The sequence below is a fragment of the Coenobita brevimanus genome, chromosome 99 (genome assembly GCF_032717465.1).
Source record: "Coenobita brevimanus isolate Jiangsu-jjx chromosome 99, ASM3271746v2, whole genome shotgun sequence".
Taxonomy (NCBI): domain Eukaryota; kingdom Metazoa; phylum Arthropoda; class Malacostraca; order Decapoda; family Coenobitidae; genus Coenobita; species Coenobita brevimanus.
This window is the reverse complement of record NC_137052.1, coordinates 16,032,940-16,054,173: the sequence shown is the minus strand read 5'-3', so window position 1 is coordinate 16,054,173 and position 21,234 is coordinate 16,032,940. Positions and strand designations below refer to the sequence as shown.

The following is a 21,234-nucleotide window of genomic DNA, read 5'->3' as shown; positions in this document are numbered from 1 at the left end:
ATCACACTACCCAAGTACTTAAACATACTCACATTTTCCAATTCCTCACCATCCAACCTCGCTGTACATTCACTAACTTCACCTCTCTCAAAGACCATCACTTTACTCTTCCCTACATTCACCTTTAGATTACGTTTCTTACACACTCTCTCAAACTCATCCACCAAGCCTTGCAGCTCCCCTTCGTCTTCACTCAACAACACAGTATCATCTGCAAACAACAGTACAAGGAGTTTCCAAACATTATCCTCTCTCACCAGGGCCACTCCAACATCCACTACCCTACCTTGTACCTCTTTTATTACCCCATCCATGTACAGATTGAACAACCATGGAGACATGACACATCCCTGTTTCAAACCAACTTTCAAAGAGAAAATTTCACTTAGTTCACCATCCACACGCACTGCAGCCTTCGCACCATCGTACATACTCTTCACAGCATTCAACAACTTCCGACCTACTCCATATATTCTTAACACTTTCCACAATCCTTGTCTATCCACCCTGTCATATGCTTTCTCCAAATCCATGAAAGCCGCATACAACTTCTTTCCCTTCTCTAGAAACTTTTCCACTAAAGATCTAGGAATGAATATCTGATCTACACAACCTCTTCCCTTCCTAAAGCCTCCCTGTTCTTCTCCAACTAATTTCTCTGTTCTTTCTCTAACTCTGTCAATAAGTATCCTACCATACACTTTTCCTATTATACTAAGAAGACAAATGCCCCTATGAGTACCACACACTTCTTTTTCCCCTTTTCCTTTGTACAAGGAAATAATTATACCTGACTTCCAATCCTCCGGGACTCTACCTTCCTCCCAGGCCAATCTGCACATCTTCCACATCCATTCTACTACTACCTCTCCCCCGTGCTTCAGCATTTCACCACACACTCCATCAATTCCTGGGGCTTTCCCCGATTTAACTTTCTTCATTGCTTCCACAACTTCTATCCTACTGATTTCTTCCTGTCTTCTCACCTCCCTCCTTCTCCCAGCCATTCCCCAGCCACTTATACTCGCATTACTTCCATCCTCTACGTTCAACAATTCCTTAAAGTGTTCTCTCCATCTGTTCACTTTTTCTCACTTCTCCACTAGAAAACGATAAATGAAAATTCAGTAAAAGAGGAAGTATACAAGAAATCTGTGTCCCTTGTTCTCTTATCACTTGCAGAGACAATGTTTACACAAGGCAATGCAGCTGCTTTCTCTCTCTCTCTCTCTCTCTCAATCCAGCAGTGGAAGAGCAAGTGGAATAATATTTCTTGCAAATGTGGGCCTGCTGCTGCTGCTGCTTCGTCTTCTTCTTCTTCTTTTTTTTTTTTTTTTTTTTAGTAAGACTGAAGATGAAGATGATGATGATGATAATGATGGAAGAGGAATCCTTGCATGCTGATCCCTTATATAATAATAAATACAATGTTTCTTTTTTGCAGTGTTGAAAAATAAATAAGCTGAACCCCCTGCATTTCAAACTGCAAATGGTCAGATACTCAGAAGAATGAAGCATGCAATGCACAACGTGATGGTTATCCGGGATATGTCTCCTATTACATATCGCTGAAAGAGCAATTTGTCTGTTTCTGTTCTGTCAATTATTGGGGTATGCCTGTACAGTCAAAGCTCACTTCACGCGCGATCAGAGTGATCGAACCTCAAATAACAAAGAAGGAAATTTTTGAGGCCAAGAAACAGTCAAAAAGTGAAAATGACAGATAACACGGGTGAAAAAATCTGCCCATTCTTTTGAAAACCGTACTGTGCTGTGATGATAGGGATTACATGGCCTGAGGCCCAAAAGAATGGTTTAAACAGTTTATCTATATATCTATCTATCCATTGCCAGACACCTTAATCAAGTACAGGGAGGCCACAAACAAATCGCCTCCATGTCGCCCTGTCCCCCGCCATTTCACTGCCCTGCTCCAAACTCACAACCCCCTCTCTCATATACCTCTCAACTCCATCCCTCCATCTCATCCTTGGCCTCCCCCTCCCTCTTCCCCCCTCCACCTCACTCACATACACTTTCCTTGTCAGTCTCTCACCCTCCATCCTCTCCACATGGCCAAACAACCTCAGTGTGTTCCTCCTAACGCTTCCTATCACATCCACATCCAGACCACAATGCTCCTTTATATCCTCATTTGTCAGTCTGTCTCTCCATGCGACTCCACAGGCTCCTCTTAAATAACTCATTTCCACTGCTCTCACTCTTGACTTGTGTCCTTCCAACAACGTCCAAGCTTCACTTCCATCATGCAGTAACTTTTTCAGTTCCATGCTCACTTCTCTGTTTCATATCACTGCTTTCAAGGAACCAGCAACCTTTCTTCCTTGTTGTACCCTTTCAAGCACTTCACCCTCCAAACTTCCATCCTTACTCATCACACTACCCAAGTACTTAAACATACTCACATTTTCCATCTCCTCACCATCCAACCTCACTATACATTCACTGGCTTCACCTCTCTCAAAGACCATCACTTTACTCTTCCCTACATTCACCTTCGGATTCCGTTTCTTACACACACTTCCAAACTCATTCAGTCATTATGCGAAAAAATTGGTCATAACGCAGTGGTAGGATACTTACTGACAGAGTTTAACGCAGTGGTAGGATACTTACTGACAGAATTAGGGAAATAACAGGGAGGTTTTAGGAAGAGAAAAGGTTGTGTAGATCAGATATTCATTCTTAAATCTTTAGTAGAAAAGTTTCTAGAGAAGAAAAAAAGACATTCTATGAGGCCTTTATGGATTTGGAGAAAGCATATGATAGGGTGGATGGACATAGATTCTGGAAAGGATTAAGAATCTATGGAGTAGATGGGAAGATGTTGAATGCCATGACGAGTATGTATGAGGGTAAGGCTGCAGTATGTGCAGATAGTGAACTGAGAGAATATCTCTATTTTTGGTGTATGCAAGATAGTCACAGAAGAAATCTGTGCATGTGAGGTGGTGTGTGGGGTGAAGAGAAGACAAAAAGGGATGCAGGGAACAGCATGGTGGACTGAAGAGGTGAGAGAGGCTGTGGCACAAAAGAAGAAAGTATATTTTGAGTGGATGAGAAACAGGAGCGTGGAAGAAGTTGAGAGATGGCAGAGAGAGTTATATGTAGACAGGAAGAGAAAGATGAAAAGATTAGTAAGAGAGAGTAAGAAAAGAGTGGATGGGGAATTTGGCAGGAATTTGAGTGTAAAGTAGAGGGACTGAAGAAAATGTTCTGGAAAGAGGTGAAGAGAGTAAGACAAGGTGGCAGTGAAGTTAGCAGGGGAGTGAAAGATAAAAATGGTAGATTACTAGTGGAGAAGGGACAAAAGGTGAGCAGATGGAGAGAACACTTCAAGGAATTGTTGAACACAGAGGATGGAAAGAATGCGAGTATAAGTGGCTGGGGAATGGCTGGGAGAAGGAGGGATGTGAGATGAGGGGAAGAAATCAGTAGGATAGAAGTTGTGGAAGCAATGAAGAAAGTCAAATTGGGGAAAGCCCCAGGAATTGATGGAGTGTGTGGTGAAATGCTGAAGCATGAGGGAGAGATAGTAGTAGAATGGATGTGGAAGATGTGCAGATTGGCCTGAGAGGAAGGTAGAGTCCCGGAGGATTGGAAGTCAGGTATAATTATTCCCTTGTACAAAGGGAAAGGGGAAAATAAAGTGTGGTAATCATAGGGGCATTTGTCTTCTTAGTGTAACAGGAAAAGTGTATGATAAGATACTTATTGACAGAGTTCGGGAAATAACAGAGGAATTAGTTGGAGAAGAACAGGGAGGCTATATGAAGGGAAGCGGTTGTGTAGATCACATATTCATTCTTAGATTTTTAGTGGAAAAGTTTCTAGAGAAGGGAAAGAAGTTGTATGTGGCTTTCATGGATTTGGAGAAAACATATGACATTGTCGATAGAAAAGGACTGTGGAAAGTATTAAGATATATGGAGTAGATGGGAAGTTGTTGAATGCTGTGAAGAGTATGTATGATGGTGCTAAGGCTGCAGTGCGTGTGGATGGTGAACTAAGTGAATTTTTCTCATTGAAGGTACGGTTGAAACAGGGATGTGTTATGTCTCCATGGTTGTTCAATTTGTACATGGATGGGGTAATAAAAAGAGGTACAAGGTAGGGCAGTGGATGTTGGAGTGGCCCTGGTGAGAGACGGTAGTGTTTGGAAACTCCCTGTACTGTTGTTTGCACATGATACTGTGTTGTTGAGTGAAGATGAAGGGGAGCTGCAAGGTTTGGTGGATGAGTTTGGGAGAGTGTGTAAGAAACAGAATCTAAAGGTGAATGCATGGAAGAGTAAAGTGATGGTCTTTGAGAGAGGCGAAGTCAGTGAATGTACAGTGAGGCTGGACGGTGAGGAAATGGAAAATGTGAGTACGTTTAAGTACTTGGGGAGTGTGATGAGTAAAATGGAAGTTTGGAGGGTGAAGTGCTTGAAAGGGTACAACAAGGAAGAAGGTTGCTGGCTCCTTGAAAGCAGTGATAAGAAACAGGGAAGTGAGCATGGATGTGAAAAAGTTACTACATGACTGTATTGTGATACCAACTCTAACACATGGATGTGAAGCTTGGACATTGTAGGAAGGACACAAGTCAAGAGTGAGAGCAGTGGAAATGAGTTATTTAAAAGGAGCATGTGGAGCCACATGGAGAGACAGGCTGACAAATGAGGATATATAGGAGCATTGTGGTGTCGATGTGGATGTGATAAGAAGCATTAGGAGGAACACACTGAGGTGGTTTGTGTCACGGGGTTTTTAAAATAAATGCAAATATTATTTAAATGATAATGTTCAATAATACTGAAGAGCAGGGACAGTGATTGTCTTGCTAAATCAAGCAACGATTACTTTACGCTGGCTTGCTTCACATGATTCTCTAAGAACGAGAATTTATAAACTTTCTCAACAGTACACAGCAGAGACTAATTACTCAATTGCTGTTTATTGGTACTGTTAGCCTCTGGAGAAAGTTACTTCACCCCTGACAATAAATAACTAATACTAATAATAGTATCAGGTTCTTGCTGGTGCTTAACTCCTAGAAGGCACAACAGATTTTAAACTTAATACAACAAGACTGGCCTAAGTACCAGTTATGAATGGCAAACGTTTATGCAAGCTAGGAGCTATAAGAGAAATAAGCTTAATTGCGGAGAAATGAAACAAGAGTTTACATTACATTAAGCTCAAGAAAAAGAACTGTTAAATTTATTGATTACAAAATAAATTTAACGTTACATTTCAAAATAAAATTAATGAGATTGCACTCACTCACTCAAAAGCTAAATTCTTACGCCTAGGAAAAACACCTTAACTAAACTCTTAAGTCTAGGAAAAACGAAAAGAAAATACTGGTCAATGAATGCAGTGTATCACCAATAAAGGGTGGGATCCTGGAGAAGTGTAGTCTAGTGGAGCCTGGGTTATAGCTGACCTCTCACTGCTGGAGCACAGAACCTCACTCCGTCACAGCAGACACTGGACTAAGTAAACTCGTGGGAAAAAGGGAGCGCTAGGACCACATTTTTAACGGCTAGAGTGAGCGAAACGCGCCCAAAACAAATCGCTCAGCGGAAGCGCTAATGTCTCACACAAAGACGATCACGTATGACAATGAAAAATTGATTTGACAAGGCTCCCGACCGAATGAGCGGTTACTGAACGATAAACTGGGATTCCACTTGAGTTCGTGGTTTCCCACAAGCCAATGTCACTAGCCGACTCGTGACAGTTTGGCCATGTGGAGAGGATGGAGGGTGAGAGACTGACGAGGAGAGTATATGTGAGTGAGGTGGAAGGGGGGAGAGGGAGGGGGAGGCCGAGGATGAGATGAAGGGATGGGGTGGAGAGATATACGAGAGAGGGGGGTGTGAGTTGGGAGCAGGGCAGTGAAATGGCAGGGGACAAGGCGACGTGGAGGTGATTTGTTTGTGGCCACCCCGTATGGGACTGAGGCGTCTGGCAATAGATAGATAGACAGATGTGTGGAGTCACATGGAGAGACAGACTGACACAGGTGGAATTGAAGGAGCATTATGGTGTGGTTGTGGATGTGATAGGAAGCAATAGGAGAAACACACTGAGGTGGTTAGGACATGTGGAGAGAATGGAGAGTAAGAGACAGATGAAGAGAGTGTATGTGAATGAGGTGGAGGGGGGGGAGAGGGAGGGAGAGGCCAAGGATGAGATGGAGGGATGGAGAGGTATATGAGAGAGGGGTGTGTGAGCTGGGAGCAGGGCAGTGAAATGCCGGGGTTCAGGGTGACATGGAGGAGATCTGTTTGTGGCCACCCCTTATGGGATTAAGGTGTCTGGCAATAGACAGATAGATAGACAGATAGGTTGTATTTAAACAGGATATGTCATGTCTCCATGGTTGTTCAATCTGTATATGGATGGGGTTATAAATGAGATACAAGGTAGGGCAGTGGCCGTTAGAGCGGTCCTAGTGAGAGAGGGCAGTGTGTCCAAACCCCCTGTACTGTTGTTTGCAGATGATACTGTGTTGTTAAGTCAAGACGAAGGGGAGCTGCAAGGCTTGGTGGATTAGTATGGGGGAGTATGTAAGAATCAGAATCTAAGGAGGATGTAGGGAAGAGTAAAGTTATGGTCTTCAAGAGAAGTGAAGTTAGTGAATGTACAGTGAGGCTGGATGAGGAGGAAATGGAGAATGTGAGTGTGTTTATGTAAGGAAAATGTGAGTGTGTTTATGAGTAAGGATGGATGTTTAGAGGGTGAAGTGCTTCAAAGGGTGCAACAGGGAAGAAAGCTTGCTGGTTCCTTGATAGCAGTGATAAGAAACAGTGAAGTGAGCATGGAAGTGAAAAAGCTACTACATGACAGTATTGTGATACCAACTCTAATGTATGGAAGTGAAACTTGGACCTTGTTGGAGGGACAGAAGTCAAGAGTGAGAGCAATGGAAATGACTTATTTGAGAGGAGCATGTGTGGAGTCACATGGACAGACAGACTGACAAAGGAGGATGTGAAGGAGCATTGTGGTGTGGTTGTGGATGTGACAGGAAGCATTAGGAGAAACACACTGAGGTGGTTTGGACATGTGGAGAGGATGGACAGTAAGAGACGGATGAAGAGAGTGTATGTGAATGAGGTGGAGGGGGGGAGAGGGAAGGGGAGGCCAAGGATGAGATGAAGGGATGGAGAGGTATATGAGAGTGGGGGGTATGAGCTGGGAGCAGGGCAGTGAAATGGCAGGAGACAAGGTGACATGGAGGCCATTTGTTTGTGGCCATCCCTTATGGGATTAAGGCATCTGGCAATAGATAGATAGATAGATAGGTTGGATTGAAACAGGATGTGTCATGTCTCCATGGTTACTCAATCTGTATATGGGTGGGGATATAAAAGAGGTACAAGGTAGGGCTGTGGATGTTGGAGTGGCCCTAATGAGAGAGGGCAATGTTTGGAAACTCCCAGTACTGTTGTTTGCATATGATACCGTGTTGTTAAGTGAAGACGAAGGGGAGCTGCAAGGCTTGGTGGATGAGTTTGGGAGTGTGTGTAAGCAATGGAATCTAAAGGTGAATGTAGGGTAAAGTTATGGTCTTCGGGAGAAGTGAAGTCAGGGTACAGTGAGGCTGGATGAGGAGGAAATAGAAAATGTGAGTGCATTTAAGTACTTGGGCAGTGTGATGAATAAGGATGGAAGTTTAAAGGGTGAAGTGCTTGAAAAGGTACAACAAGGAGGAAAGGTTGCTGGTTTCTTGAAAGCAGTGATAAGAAACAGGGAAATGAGGATGGAAGTGAAAAAGTTACTACATGACAGTATTGTGATACCAACTCTAACGTACGGAAGTGAAATTTGGACCTTGTTGGAGGGACAGAAATGACGAGTGAGAGCAGTGGAATGAGTTATTTGAGAGGAGCATGTGGAGTCACATGGAGAGACAGACTGACAAATAAGGAAGTGAAGGAGCATTGTGATGTGGATATGGATGTGATAGGGAACGTTAAGAGAAACACTGAGGTGGTTTGGCCCTGTGGAGAGGATGGAGAGTAAGAGACTGACGAGGAGAGCGTATATGAGTGAGGTGGAGGAGGGAGAGTGAGAGGGAGGCCAAGGATGAGATGGAGGGATGGAATGGAGGGGTATATGAAAGAAAGGGGTGTGAGCTGGGCCGTGAAATGGCAGGGGACAGGGTGACATGGAGGTGATTTGTCTGTGGCCACCCCTTATGGGATTAAGGCGACTGGAAATAGATAGATAGACAGAACGCGGTGGAAAACGGACATAATGCAGGCAGCGACAGTCATAGCTTGGGTTGCATCTGCCTGTGACATATGACCATCACGTGTCTGTGTGGTGTGTTGTTTCGGTCCGCTGAGCATTCCTGTCCCACTTGAGCCTACCCTCTCCCCCAGCTCTGCCTCTACACGTGCTGTGTGTTACCTCTGGTCTTTCTTTTTGGCCACCTGATCCAGCCCAACACCGCACCATGACGCAATGATACGTCGCATGAGTCTGACCCAAGAGCAGAAGCTTGATGTCATCAAGCACAAGGAGAGAGGAGAAAGTCACTGTCCCATCACCAAGGTGTAGCAGGTCAACGATTCAACTATTCATATGATCCTGGGGAAGAAGGATGCCACTATGAAGACCATGCGAGCCTACGGGGGATCTCCAATAGACCAGAGGATTCGAGTGTCTAACTCTTCACTTGTCATGATCGAGAGGTTCCTGGTCATGTACTTCAACCGAATGGAGAGGGAAGGAGTTTCAATCGACTCCCACCACTTGTCTGCTGTTGCTTGCCGTAAGCTTTCCCAACCCGCAGGCAAATTTAACCCCTAAAACGCGGCTGTGTATGGCCGATCCCCCCGCTGTGGCGGGGTTGTAGCAGGGTCTGAGTACCTGTGGGAAAATATTTGCCAAAAATCATAGATTAACCCTAGAGCATTAAAATTTTTATGGCATATAGTACTTACATTCAGCTTTCTCCTGAGACACATGTTGAGCCTTCGTGGACTACCAAAGGACTTGTGAAGACTTGCAAAGTTGGGTAACAAAGTCTTCACTTTCACACCTCCAGAAACCCGGTTTTCTTTCTACCACAGCCTCAATCTGTCACAGTACACTTTATACAACAACGTACAAGTTGTTTGGAATCCGTATTTGTAAATAAGCACTGAAAATAAAGGCTAAAATGAACGAAGCGCACGGCCGACATGCAGCGCGGTGGCGATCTTCCCGTCACTATTGTCACATTTGCCTTTTCATGGCAAAAAACACGTATACTACATTATTTTCCATCATAGGACATCGCAAACGTTCGCTTGTCACTATTACGGCCATAAAAATCACTGTCACTGCCAGTATTGTGGATCGGGACTGAGGAAGACCACCGCGGCACGAGTTTATTCAGCCTTACGGCAGGCACTTTATTCTCGCTCCTGTCGGCCACTCGCACTTCATTTCTATCGCTCACTTTCACTGTATCTGTCCTTTTTTTGCCTTATTCATCAGTGTCACTGTCCAGTGTTATAAAAATAATATTTTCTACACAACAAACTGTCACTGTCAGAACATAGAATAGGAACATATGCTTTCATCTTCTTACACTGGAGTGACTGTCACTCGCAATACTTATATTATTACTATGTACAATTATTTACACCAAAAAACACTGTCACTGTCAGTGCTTTTACAAGTACATACACTAATTTACACTCATCAGGCTGTCACTGTCAGCACGTAAAAGAAAACTAAACACTATTATCACTGTCACTCTCAGTATTATTTCACAGAATCTTACCCTTATTTTCAAAATCTACTTAGGCTGTGGTAGTCAAAGAAACACGAGTAAGCACAGAGGGGAACTTTGCACTCTTTGCACTGCAAGGAGGTGCGCCTAAAGGTTCTGTCCTGCCTGGTAGTGTGGCTGCACACATGACACCTCAGTGCTTTCCCCCTCTTTGCAGTGGTTGGCAGTGGCTCCCGGCGGTGTCGGTGAAGGTAGGCCATACACTGTAGGCGGTCTGGAGGTGTGTGAGGGTGGCGTTTGGGACCTGTTGAAAGAACCTGGCCGTAACACTGAAGCAGCTGGTAGACACAAGTCTTGGAAAATCTTCTGAGAGAGTTGTTTGCTGGCTTCCTGTTCTTGATTTTATACAGGATGAAGGCGTTCCACATGCACATATCAATCAAGTGCAAGAACACCTTCCTGTACCAACGACGATTTTTCCTCAGGCAGTCAATCTCTCCAATCATCATATCAGACTTGTCCACCAGCCGCATATTGACGTTGTAGTCAATGACAGCATCAGGCTTCATCACAGGCTCGCCAGTCCTTCTGTCAACCTTCCCTGTTGCCAGCATTTCCCCCTTGTGTACTGTGGTGAGCATGTTCACGACTCTCTTATCATGCCACCTGATCGCAAGCATCTTGTCAGATTTCTTCAGGTGCACGTCTCCCTGCTTTGACTTTTCAGCCTCGGGGAAGGCAGGGTAATGTGCCCTTTTGCTTCTGACAGTGCCACAGGAGCCGACGCCGTGTTCAGAAAGGTACCTGGCAAGTTTAGGAGCCGTATAGTAATTGTCCGTATACAGGACATGATTCTCGCCAAAGTACTTTTCCAAAAGCACTTTCACCACAGAACCAGAGAATCCAAGGGGGTCAGTCTTATCCAAATCGACATTGCTGGCGGTGTAAATGACGAAGTCTAGGATGAACCCCGTCTTGCAGTTGCACAGCACGAAAAACTTGATTCCAAAGCGGTGCCGTTTGCTTGGAATGTACTGCACAAACCGAAGACGGCCCCTGAACAAAACCAAGGACTCGTCAATCACCACTTTCTTGAAAGGGCGCAGGAACCTCGTAAACTTATCCTTGATCATGTTCAGGATTCCCCTCACTTTCCATAATGGGTCAGTTTGGGAAGGCTCATCATTGTTCGCGAAGTGAAGGTAAGTCATTAGCTGCCTAAAACGATCGCGGCTCATGTATTTATTGAAAATTGGTGTTGGGCACAGCTCGTCGGAAGTCCAGTATTCTTCTAGCTTGTGTTTCCAGTTGTGGGGCATTAGCAACATCAATCCAATAAATACAAAAAGTTCCCTGATTGTAAGAGGCACCCATGCTGCCATCCGCGACGTGGATGGCGTGGCCGCCTCACCTTCTCCTTCGCGAACTGTAGCACATTGCCCCTCGTACCTGTTTGTCTCGGTACAGATGTGCTCCATAACCTCGTCGTCAAGGAAGGCCAACAGGTAGTCCAAGCATTCACCATCCTCGTCGACAGGGAAGTCAGCCTGAACTCCACACCCACTGTCATCAAAGGGCAGATCCTCCGGCACAAAATCTGATCCCTCTGACCAAACGAAGGCATCCAGCGTTCCCTGCCTAGGCTGGGAGGTGCTGGGGGCGGCGGGGGGTGAGGCAGGTCGTGTGGGAGTGGGTGAGGCAGGCGGTGAGACAGTACGTGAGGCAGAGGCTATCCCAGGTCGTGTTGGTGTTGTGGTGGTGGTGGTGGTGGTGGTGGTGGGGACATTATCACTGGGTTCAAGGTCACTCGTGGTGGCGTGACTGCCGAGTTGCCTAGTGCGAGTTTCCTTACGAGCTAGCCTTACACTAGGGGACAAAGTTCTAGCTCTACCAACACGAACACTTGGCCTATGAAAACCTCTAGAACGTAAAGTAGCACGTCTACTTCCCTTTCGAGGTGGTGAAGGCGACTCAGACGATTCAGGAGACAGGGCAGCAGAGGAGGAGGACGAGAGAATGGGGCTGGGAGTACGTGGCGGGCTGGCGGTGGCGTGACGTGGCATAGGGGACAATGGCGGTGAGCTGGGGTCACCACTCCTTTTTCTTTTTGCCCCCTTCCCATACTCAAGGCCCCTTCTCACAGGAGCCTTCCCTGCTGAGGTGCTAGGCACTGACACACTCTCTTCAGGCACAGAAACAATCACTTCTGGCCCGGACTCTGCACTTGATTGTGTGTCAGACTCTGCCAGGCTGGACCACACACCGACGTCACTGCCATAGTCCATCGAGGCTTTCAACAGTTCACTGGCTATTGCAGAGTCACTTAGGCCCTTAGTAGTTCCTGGTAAGGTTTTGAAGGGGGTTGAGGTAACAAAACCCTTTTTCGGAGGGCTAGAAGGCACAGACTCGGAAGAGCTCGAGTTGGACATGGTGTCACCGTGGAAGATTCGCGTGGACTGACGCTATTCTGGGGCAAACCGCGCGAAAAAATCACAGTGTGACAACTGGGGAAACAAGCGTTTCCCAATAGCAGAAAGTGCTTGCGAGATGACGGCGCAGATTGACATGTATGAGCCGTCCGCGCGTTGCCATATCGCACGACGAGGGAGGGCCGCGCATCGGTGCGTGGGTGGGTAAAAAAAATGATACTTGGCAACAACCGAGGTCAGTAGTACAAAGGTCAAGTGTGCTAAACATAGCTCACGGGTGGCGGGACTGATAGACAATACCAGCTGGAGCCTGCTTGCCCGCGGTTATTCAAAATTAACTCAAATCGCAAACGCGACGATCCGCCGTTCTGCCCTTTGGGCCGACCATCGCAAATGCGACGATCCGCGTTTTAGGGGTTAAGGTGTTGCGTGGTTGGACTGGAAAGTTTAGGAAGCAGAAGGATTTGAAAAGAGTACAGGTGATGGGAGAACGAGTGTCAGCGAATGCCGGAGCAGCAGAAATGTTCGTGGATGCCCTAAACGGAATCATCAGGGATGGGGGTTATACTGGTGAGCAAATTTATAACGCAGACGAGACAGGTTTTCGATCCAAGAGGTGGCCAAAGACTACATACATCTCAAAAGAACAAAGGCAAGGCAGGGGTAGGAAAGTTGATAAGGTAAGCATCACTCTACTTTTGTCTTGCAATTCTGCAGGCCATAAGATGATGCCATTACTTGTCAGTATAAAAAAAAAAAAAAAGGTGTTTTCAGCAGTTGAAACAGATGAATGAGTCCGGGGTTTATTGGGAGAAATCAAAGACACGGTGGGTGACATGGGATATCATGAATAGGTGGTATAAGAAGCATTTTATTCCTGATGCAAAGAGAAGATGTGAGGAGTTGGGCATACCATTTAAAATTCTGTTGGAGCTTGACAATGCACCAGGGCACCAGGCCTACTTGGAGGGTTTACATGAAAGTGTTAAGGTAGTGTTTATGCCAGATAACATGAACTCCCTCCTGCAACCCCTAAACCAGGAAGTGATAGCTTGTTTGAAATACCATTATGAGACGATCTTGTCTGAGTATCTGAGAGAGGCCACAGACAATTTTGAGGAGGAATATCCCCTCCAGGAGGAAGTGTTTGATGGTGATGAGGATTTGGAGGCATCTGATGAGGAGGTTTTGGATGACCCAGCAGATCCTCACCAGGTCCCTCCCATGCTGAACCAGTGCCCGTTCCTTCTCATCTGACTGTGCCTGACCCTTCACAGCATCACCTTTTAACTGCGACAGCTTTTTGGAAAACTATAATATGAGGAATGCCGTCACAAACATTCTTAAGGCATGGGATTGGGTGTCTGTGGCAACAATAAATCATGCCTGGCGCAAGCTGGCACCCGAGTTGTGTGCCTCTACAGGTGGTGAGGTGCAGTCACTACAGGCTGTGCAGCTGGAAGTGGTACGAGCGTGGAGAAGTGTGCCAGGCTCTGAGGTGGTGCAAGAGGACGATTTGGTCGAGATTGTGGAGGACAACACAATGCCAGAGAACGCCATGCAAAGCGCTGAAGAGCTCGAAAGGGAACACCATGAGACAGAGGAGCAGGGGGATCAGGCTGAGGCACGAACCACAGCACCAGTTATGACCATGGGTCACATAAATAACATCTTGGCTGGTGCAGAGGCACTCAAGGAAGCAATCATGGATTATGAAGTGGATGAGGTTTGGAAGGCTGATATGCTGGACACTGTGTTGCATGCAGTGTGACCGTATGAAGAGCTAAGGCAAGAGAAAATACGACAACACCACCAGACCATTCATCTGGTACTTCCGTCGTCGACAGATGCCAGAGCAGCAAGACCCAGAGGAAGATGCTATGTCTGTGAGTTCCCTTGTCCTTGATGGTTTGTGGAGGAGGCAGAAGAGTTGCAACAGAGGATTGTGGATGCACAGGATTTACCTTCTTCCCCTGATGAGGACTCTATGGAGCTGGTGCGGCATGAGGACTGTGCTGGGGACCAGTAGGAGTCCTGCCCGGCCTTGGAACCGCATTCGCCCTCCCCCCAGCAAGCCCACAACCTCTTCAATTCGAGGTGAGGAGTCCTCCAGTGTTTGTATGTAATGAAGTCATTATTAGGTATGCAAATGTCCTGGGAAAAATCCCAGAAAATTGCCCCAAAAAGTGAACTTGGGGTTGGCTTGGGTACCATGAAACTCTTTAGCATGTAAACATATAGCCGTAAAATGCAGAAATCTCATAAAGTGGGACCTCCCGGGGCCAATATTTGCGCATTATGTGAGCGCTCGCTGTACGTGAATAACTATCAACAGTCATCATCACCACTGTCATCCAAATCTGATTTTCCACTTAAGGATGCTGTAAGGTAGGGCCCAGAATGGAGGAAAAGAAATCAAAACAGAGGTAGACCTATCAACAGCATGCCTAGTGATATGGTTCACATATACTCATTTACTCACCATTCAAGCCCTCAGAATCTTGGGTCTAATTCATGAATCTAAACATCTGCATATACTGTATCTTATTTTTTAAAACAATTTTAGATGACCCACAGATATACAAAGTGAGTGATGAGATGGATGGGTGGTAAACTGAATGAACGGACGGCAATGACTGATTGTGTAAGCGTGAACGAGAGACTGAAAAGCTACGAGGTGCTACCCAAAAGTTCCCAAATTTTGACTAAAGATGGAAAAAACTTGCATCGAGTCCTAATCACCACCATCCCCTTCAAAGTAGTCTCCTTTAGTGTGAAGATATCAATCCCAGCACTTCACCAACAATCAAAATACATTCTAGAAGTACTTGTGCATCAGCTTGTTCAGGACCTTCTGCAATTTCTTCTGGATCTCCTCAATGGTGTCAAGTCTTAGTCCTTTCAGCTGGATTTGGATTTCCATTTTTGGAAAGAGGAAAACAATTGCAGGGGTACCAAATCTGCTGAATCCAGGGAGTTGGGGGACAACCGGCAGTTTTTTTAATGCTTAAAACCTGCTAACAACAAGGGCTGTGGGTGCAGATGCACTGTCATGGTGAAGCACTCATTTATTTGTGTGCTACTTGTCTGGATGTTTTTGTCTCAACTCTTCCTGTAGCTGTCACAAAACATCACAGTAGACCTTTGCACTGACGGTCTGTCTTTGGGGAACTAATTCCTTATGAACAATGCCCTCCATGTCAAAGAAAGTTATGAGAACTGACACACACATTGCTCTTGACCTGAAGTGCCTTCTTTGGTCAGGGCAAAGCAGGGCTCTTCCACTGCGGTCATTGTTGTTTGGTTTCTGGATCATACCCATAAACTCAGCTTTCATCACAAACTTCTTGAAAGAAGTTAGGGTAACTTCTGGCCATTTCCATGAGGTCCGTGCAGACCTCTATGTGACGCTGTTGTTGCTCATCAGTCAGGAGCCTCAGGACAGACTTGGTGGCAATTCATCTCATGTCAAGGTCACCAGACAAATATACGTCGGCAGTTTCCATACGATAGGCTAACAGTGTCGTTAACACTGTGGACTGTCTTGCTGCGACCTTTGAGGATGGCTGCAAGAACTTTGGCCACATTTTCAGGCGGTGAATTGGTGGAAGGGCGACCAGAATGTGCATCGTCATCTGATGACATTCGTCCATTTTTAAACCATTTCAATCAGTTGTAGCTTTGTGTAACACCCAAAGCACTGTCAGCAAATGCTTGCTTTAACATTTTATGACTTTCTGCCGTGTTCTTCCCGAGTTTCACACAAAACTTGAAGCACTCACATTGCTCTTTCACATCCTCTCCATTTTTAAGATCACAAAATTTGCAAATTAACACATACACAACAATAAAAAAACACACATGTGGCAAATGCATCCACCTTACACAATGCCACTTGACACACTAACAGACAAAGGATGTATGCACTGCCACTTAGCATCCACTCACCATATGACAAGTGGTTTCCGCCCTGCTTTCAAATTTCGGAAACTTTTGGAAGCACCCCATATGAACTGGGTGCGACAGGATACAGAGGTCGGGGAACTGGACTTTCTGACCACCATTTGGTGCTGGTGAAAATCAAGGTACAAATGCAACGGATAAGTACGAGAGAACGGCAGGAAGCAGTCCATACAAAGAGGATAGAAAGGTTGCAAGGGAATGAAAAAAAAAAGACAGAATACAGTAATCTTCTCAATATCCAATGTAATACAGCCAAAGGCATCTCAAGAAATTGGGCCCGTCCGGATATTGGGTCCCTGCCTCCTGGACTGATACTTATAGACCCTAACCCAGCCTAACTTTGAAAGCCACCTAAATAACTCCCTACTGGATGCATAGCACCTATTTAAGACCCTATTCACACCAATAATGGACAGAAAACATGAAATAAATGAAAAGGAACCAGGGAATGAGGAATCAGAAGTGAATATAGGAAATATTTAGCAGTGTACAGGGTACTTACAGCACATCTGTGGCCGCCTCCTCTAAGGCTCTGGCAGTGGTGAAAATGCTCTTGAAGCACGTACAGTAATCCAGTGTTGTGCTGCACTTAATTCTTTGAACTGTGAGTTATAATTGTTTAACACTGAATATTCTGTTCTTAATTGCGCCATACCAGTTTCAACTGCCAGTTTGCACTCCACACTTAATCCTTTGCACTCTAAATTCTAATTTCTTAACACTGCACAACACTGTAAATTCCCATGTGGTCAAGCGGCGAGGTATTGCAATTTATTCACTGTCTGTTCACAAAAAAAAGCACGTGTGGCATCCAATGCAAAGGACATCTACTCACAATGATAATTAGGTGGTAACTGGGGAGGGTGGAGGAAGGAAGGGATGAAGAGGCCGTGTGTAAACATAGCTGTTCGGCACCGTGCACCAATTTCAAATTATGGGTGGGAAAAAATTTGATTTTCCCCCCACCCCCCATTTTTTGGCCATTTTGGGGTTCCGAAGGCCCAGGCTCAAAATGTCTGGAAACTGGGATGTCCAAGAATTGGGTGTCCAGTTATTACAGGGATTACTGTATTCAAAAAAGGTGGAGGAGCAATTGGGTAAAAATGATTCGGAGCAGACAGGGGAGGTGGAGGGTGTGTGCAAGATATTCACAGAAGAAATCTGTGAGGCACGAGAGGTGGTGTGTAGGGCAAAGAGAAGATGAAAGGGGGTGCAAGGAACAGCATGGTGGAATGAAGTGGTGAGAGAAGCTGTGACGCAAAAGAGGAATGCATATAGCGAGTGGACGGGAAGCAGAGGCATGTAGGAAGTTGAGAGAAAGAATAGAGAGTTATCTGTAGACAAAAAGAGAGAGATGAAAAGATTGGTAAGAGAAAGAAGATAGTGGATGAAGAATTTGGATGGAATATGAGTGTACAGTGGTGGGAATGTACTATAAGAAAATGTTCTGGAAGGAGGTGAAGAGAGTTATACAGGGTGATAAACAAGTTTGCAGGGAATAGAAAGGTAAAAATGGTAGACTGCTAGCAGAGAAACGAGAAAAAGTGAGCAGATGGAGAGAAAACTTTTATGGAATTGTTAAACACAGGAGAATGAAAGTCTATCTATCTATCTATTGCCAGACGCCTCAATCCCGTTTGGGGTGGCCACAAACAAATCGCCTCCAAGTCGCCCTGACCCCCACCATTTCACTGCCCTGCTCCCAACTCACACCCCCCTCTCTCATATACCTCTCCACCCCATCCCTCCATCTCATCCTCGGCCTCCCCCTCCCTCTTCCCCCCTCCACCTCACTCATATACACTCTCTTCGTCAGTCTTTCACCCTCCAACCTCTCCACATGGCCAAACCACCTCAGTGTGTTCCTCATAACGCTTCCTATCACATCCACATCCATACCACAACGCTCGTTTATATCCTCATTCGTCAGCCTGTCTCTCCATATGACTCCACAGGCTCCTCTTAAATAACTCATTTCCACTGCTCTCACTCTTGACTTGTGTCCTTCCAACAACGTCCAAGCTTCACTTCCATACGTTAGAGTTGGTATCACAATACTGTCATGTAGTAACTTTTTCACTTCCATGCTCACTTCCCTGTTTCTTATCACTGCTTTCAAAGAACCAGCAACCTTTCTTCCCTGCTGTACCCTTTCAAACACTTCACCCTCCAAACCTCCATCCTTACTCATCACACTACCCGACTACTTAAACGTACTCACATTTTCCAATTCCTCACCATCCAACCTCACTGTACATTCACTGACTTCACCTCTCTCAAAGACCATCACTTTACTCTTCCCTACATTCACCTTTAGATTACATTTCTTACACACTCTCCCAAACTCATCCACCAAGCCTTGCACTTCGTCTTCACTCAACAACACAGTATCATCTGCAAACAACAGTACAAGGAGTTTCCAAACACTATCATCTCTCACCAGGGCCACTCCAACATCCACTACCCTACCTTGTACCTCTTTTATTACCCCATCCATGAACAGATTGAACAACCATGCAGACATGACACATCCCTGTTTCAACCCAACTTTCAAAGAGAAAAATTCACTTAGTTCACCATCCACACGCACTGCAGCCTTCGCACCATTGTACATACTCTTTTACAGCATTCAACAACTTCCCATCCACTCCATATATTCTTAAATGGCTGCGAGAGGAAGAGACGTGAAAAAGGGAGGACGAGATCAGAAGGATGGAGGTAGTGGAAGCACTGAGGAAAGTCAAAATAGGGAAAGCCCCAGGAATTGATGGAGAGTGTGATGAAATGCTGACACATGGGGGAGAGATAGTAGTAGAATGGATATGGAAGATGTGCAGATTGGCCTGGGAGGAAGGTACAGTCCTGGAGAACTGAAAGTCAGGTACTGTATAACTACTGTATTCCATATTACAAAGGAAAAGGGGAAAAAGAACTGTGTGGTAATCATAGGGACATTTGTCTTCTTAGTGTAATAGGAGAAGTATATGGAAGGATACTTATTGACAGAGTTAGGGAAATAACAAGGGAATTAGTAGGACAAGAACAGAGAGGTTTTAGAAAGGAAAAAGGCTATGTAGATCAGATATTCATCCTAAGGTCTTTAGTGGAAAAGTTTATAGAAAAAGGAATGAATTTTTATGTAGCTTTCAAGGATTTAGAGATACCATATGACAAAGTGGATAGACAAGGAACGTGGAAAATATTAAGAATATATGGAGTAAACGGAAAGCTGCTGAATGCTGTGAAGAGGATGTATGACGGCAATAAGGTTGCACTGCATGTGGATGGTCAACTGAGTGAATTTTTGTGTCTGAATGTTGGAATGAAGCATGGATGTGTCATGTCTCCATGGCTGTTCAATCTATACATGGATGGAGTTATGAGATCTGTCCTGAAAATATCCGACCTTAGGCTCTAAAAAAAATAAACAGCTAACCTGTTGACCTAGGAAACTAATCCCCCTCAAAGTAGGCCCTTTCTGACTTGATACATATGGCCCAGTGTTCTTTCCACTGCCTGAAACATTTTTCAAAGTCAGTTTTTGTTATCTACTGCAGGTGCTTCAACGCATTCGTCAAGATCTCTTCTCTTGCACGAACGTTGCTCAAGACATGTTGCAGTGTGCAAATCGCAATCTAGACTTTCTGAAGACTGTTATCACAAGCGATGAAACTTGGGTGTATGTGTAAAGTTGTGGTCTGCGAGAGAAATGAAGTCACTTAATGCAGTAAGGCTGGACAGTGAGGAAAAGGAAAAATGTGAGTGCATTTATGTACTTGCGTAGTGTAATGAGTAAGGATGGAAGTTTTGAGGAGGAAGTGCTTGAAAGGGTACAACAGGGAAGAAAGGTTGCTGGTTCTTTGAAAGCTGTGATAAGATACAGACGGGTAAAAAAAAAAAAAAAAAAAAAAAAAAAAAAAAAAAAAAAAGGCACTGCAAGATAGTATTGTGATACCAATTCTAACATAAGGAAGTGAAGCTTGGGCCTCATTGGAAGGACACAAGTCAAGAGTGAGAGCAGCGGAAATGAGTTATTTGAGAGAAGCATGTGGAGTTACATAGAGAGACAGACTGACAAATGAGGAAGTGAAGGAGAGTTGTGGTGTGGATGTGACAGACAGAGTTAGGAGAAATACAATGAGGTGGTCTGACCATGTGGTGAGGATAGAGAACGAAAGACTACGATGAGAGTGTATGTGAGTGAGGTGGAGGGAGGGAGAGGGAGATGGAGATGGAGGGATGGAGTGGAAAGGTATATGAGAGAGAAGTGTATGAATTGGGGGGAGGGCAGTGAAATGACAAGGAACAGGATGACATGGAAGCAACATGTTTGTGGCCACCCCTTAAAGAATCAAGGTGTCTGGCTATAGATAAATAGATAGAGGGAGCACTTCTAGCAGCAGTTGTGTGTGTATGTCCTTCACTAATAATATTTGTACATAAGGTGGTTCACTCCAAATGACTTCAGTGATTTAAGCACACTAACCCAACACACCACCCCATACTGTTCCACCCACTCACATCACACCATACTGTAAAGCACTCTCATAACACACCATACTGTAAAGCCCTCTCATACCACACCATACTGTAAAGCCCTCTCATACCACACCATACTGTAAAGCCCTCTCATACCACACCATACTGTTCCACCCTCTAACATTGTACCACTCTCTCATACCACACCAAGGACATTGATCAAAATGCTTTGAACCTCCCACATCTAGTACTTTTGTACTTAATCTTGACAGATGCACTTCACATAACCTATCAGATGAGTCACTGGGCTGACTATCTAATTACCCCATAAACTGCGACTTAAGAAAATCAACTACTGTACCTTGCCCCTTAGAGAAAAAATACTGGTATCAAGCTTTTAATTTTTTCTAATTTTCTCATCATATTAGCTCACTGAAAATGAAATGAGGTACAGTACAGTATAAGTGTATATATTTTAAGATCTATATGTGCCACAGTTTTGCAACTACAGTTCCCATAGCTAAGAATATTTCAGCAAGCTAAAAAGGACAGAAAAGTTTATTATATTTAACTGCAGACTGGAAATACTGTACAGGCATCATATGGAAGAGGGCATGCTGAA

At 44.9% G+C, this 21,234-nt stretch overlaps 1 protein-coding gene across 1 annotated transcript in view; it reads right to left on the bottom strand.

The window, feature by feature from the left end:
- The window catches only part of aux (cyclin-G-associated kinase), a 462,562-nt gene that overhangs the window by 247,130 nt on the left and 194,198 nt on the right, over nucleotides 1-21,234 (bottom strand). The gene's annotated exons all lie outside the window — the stretch shown is intronic.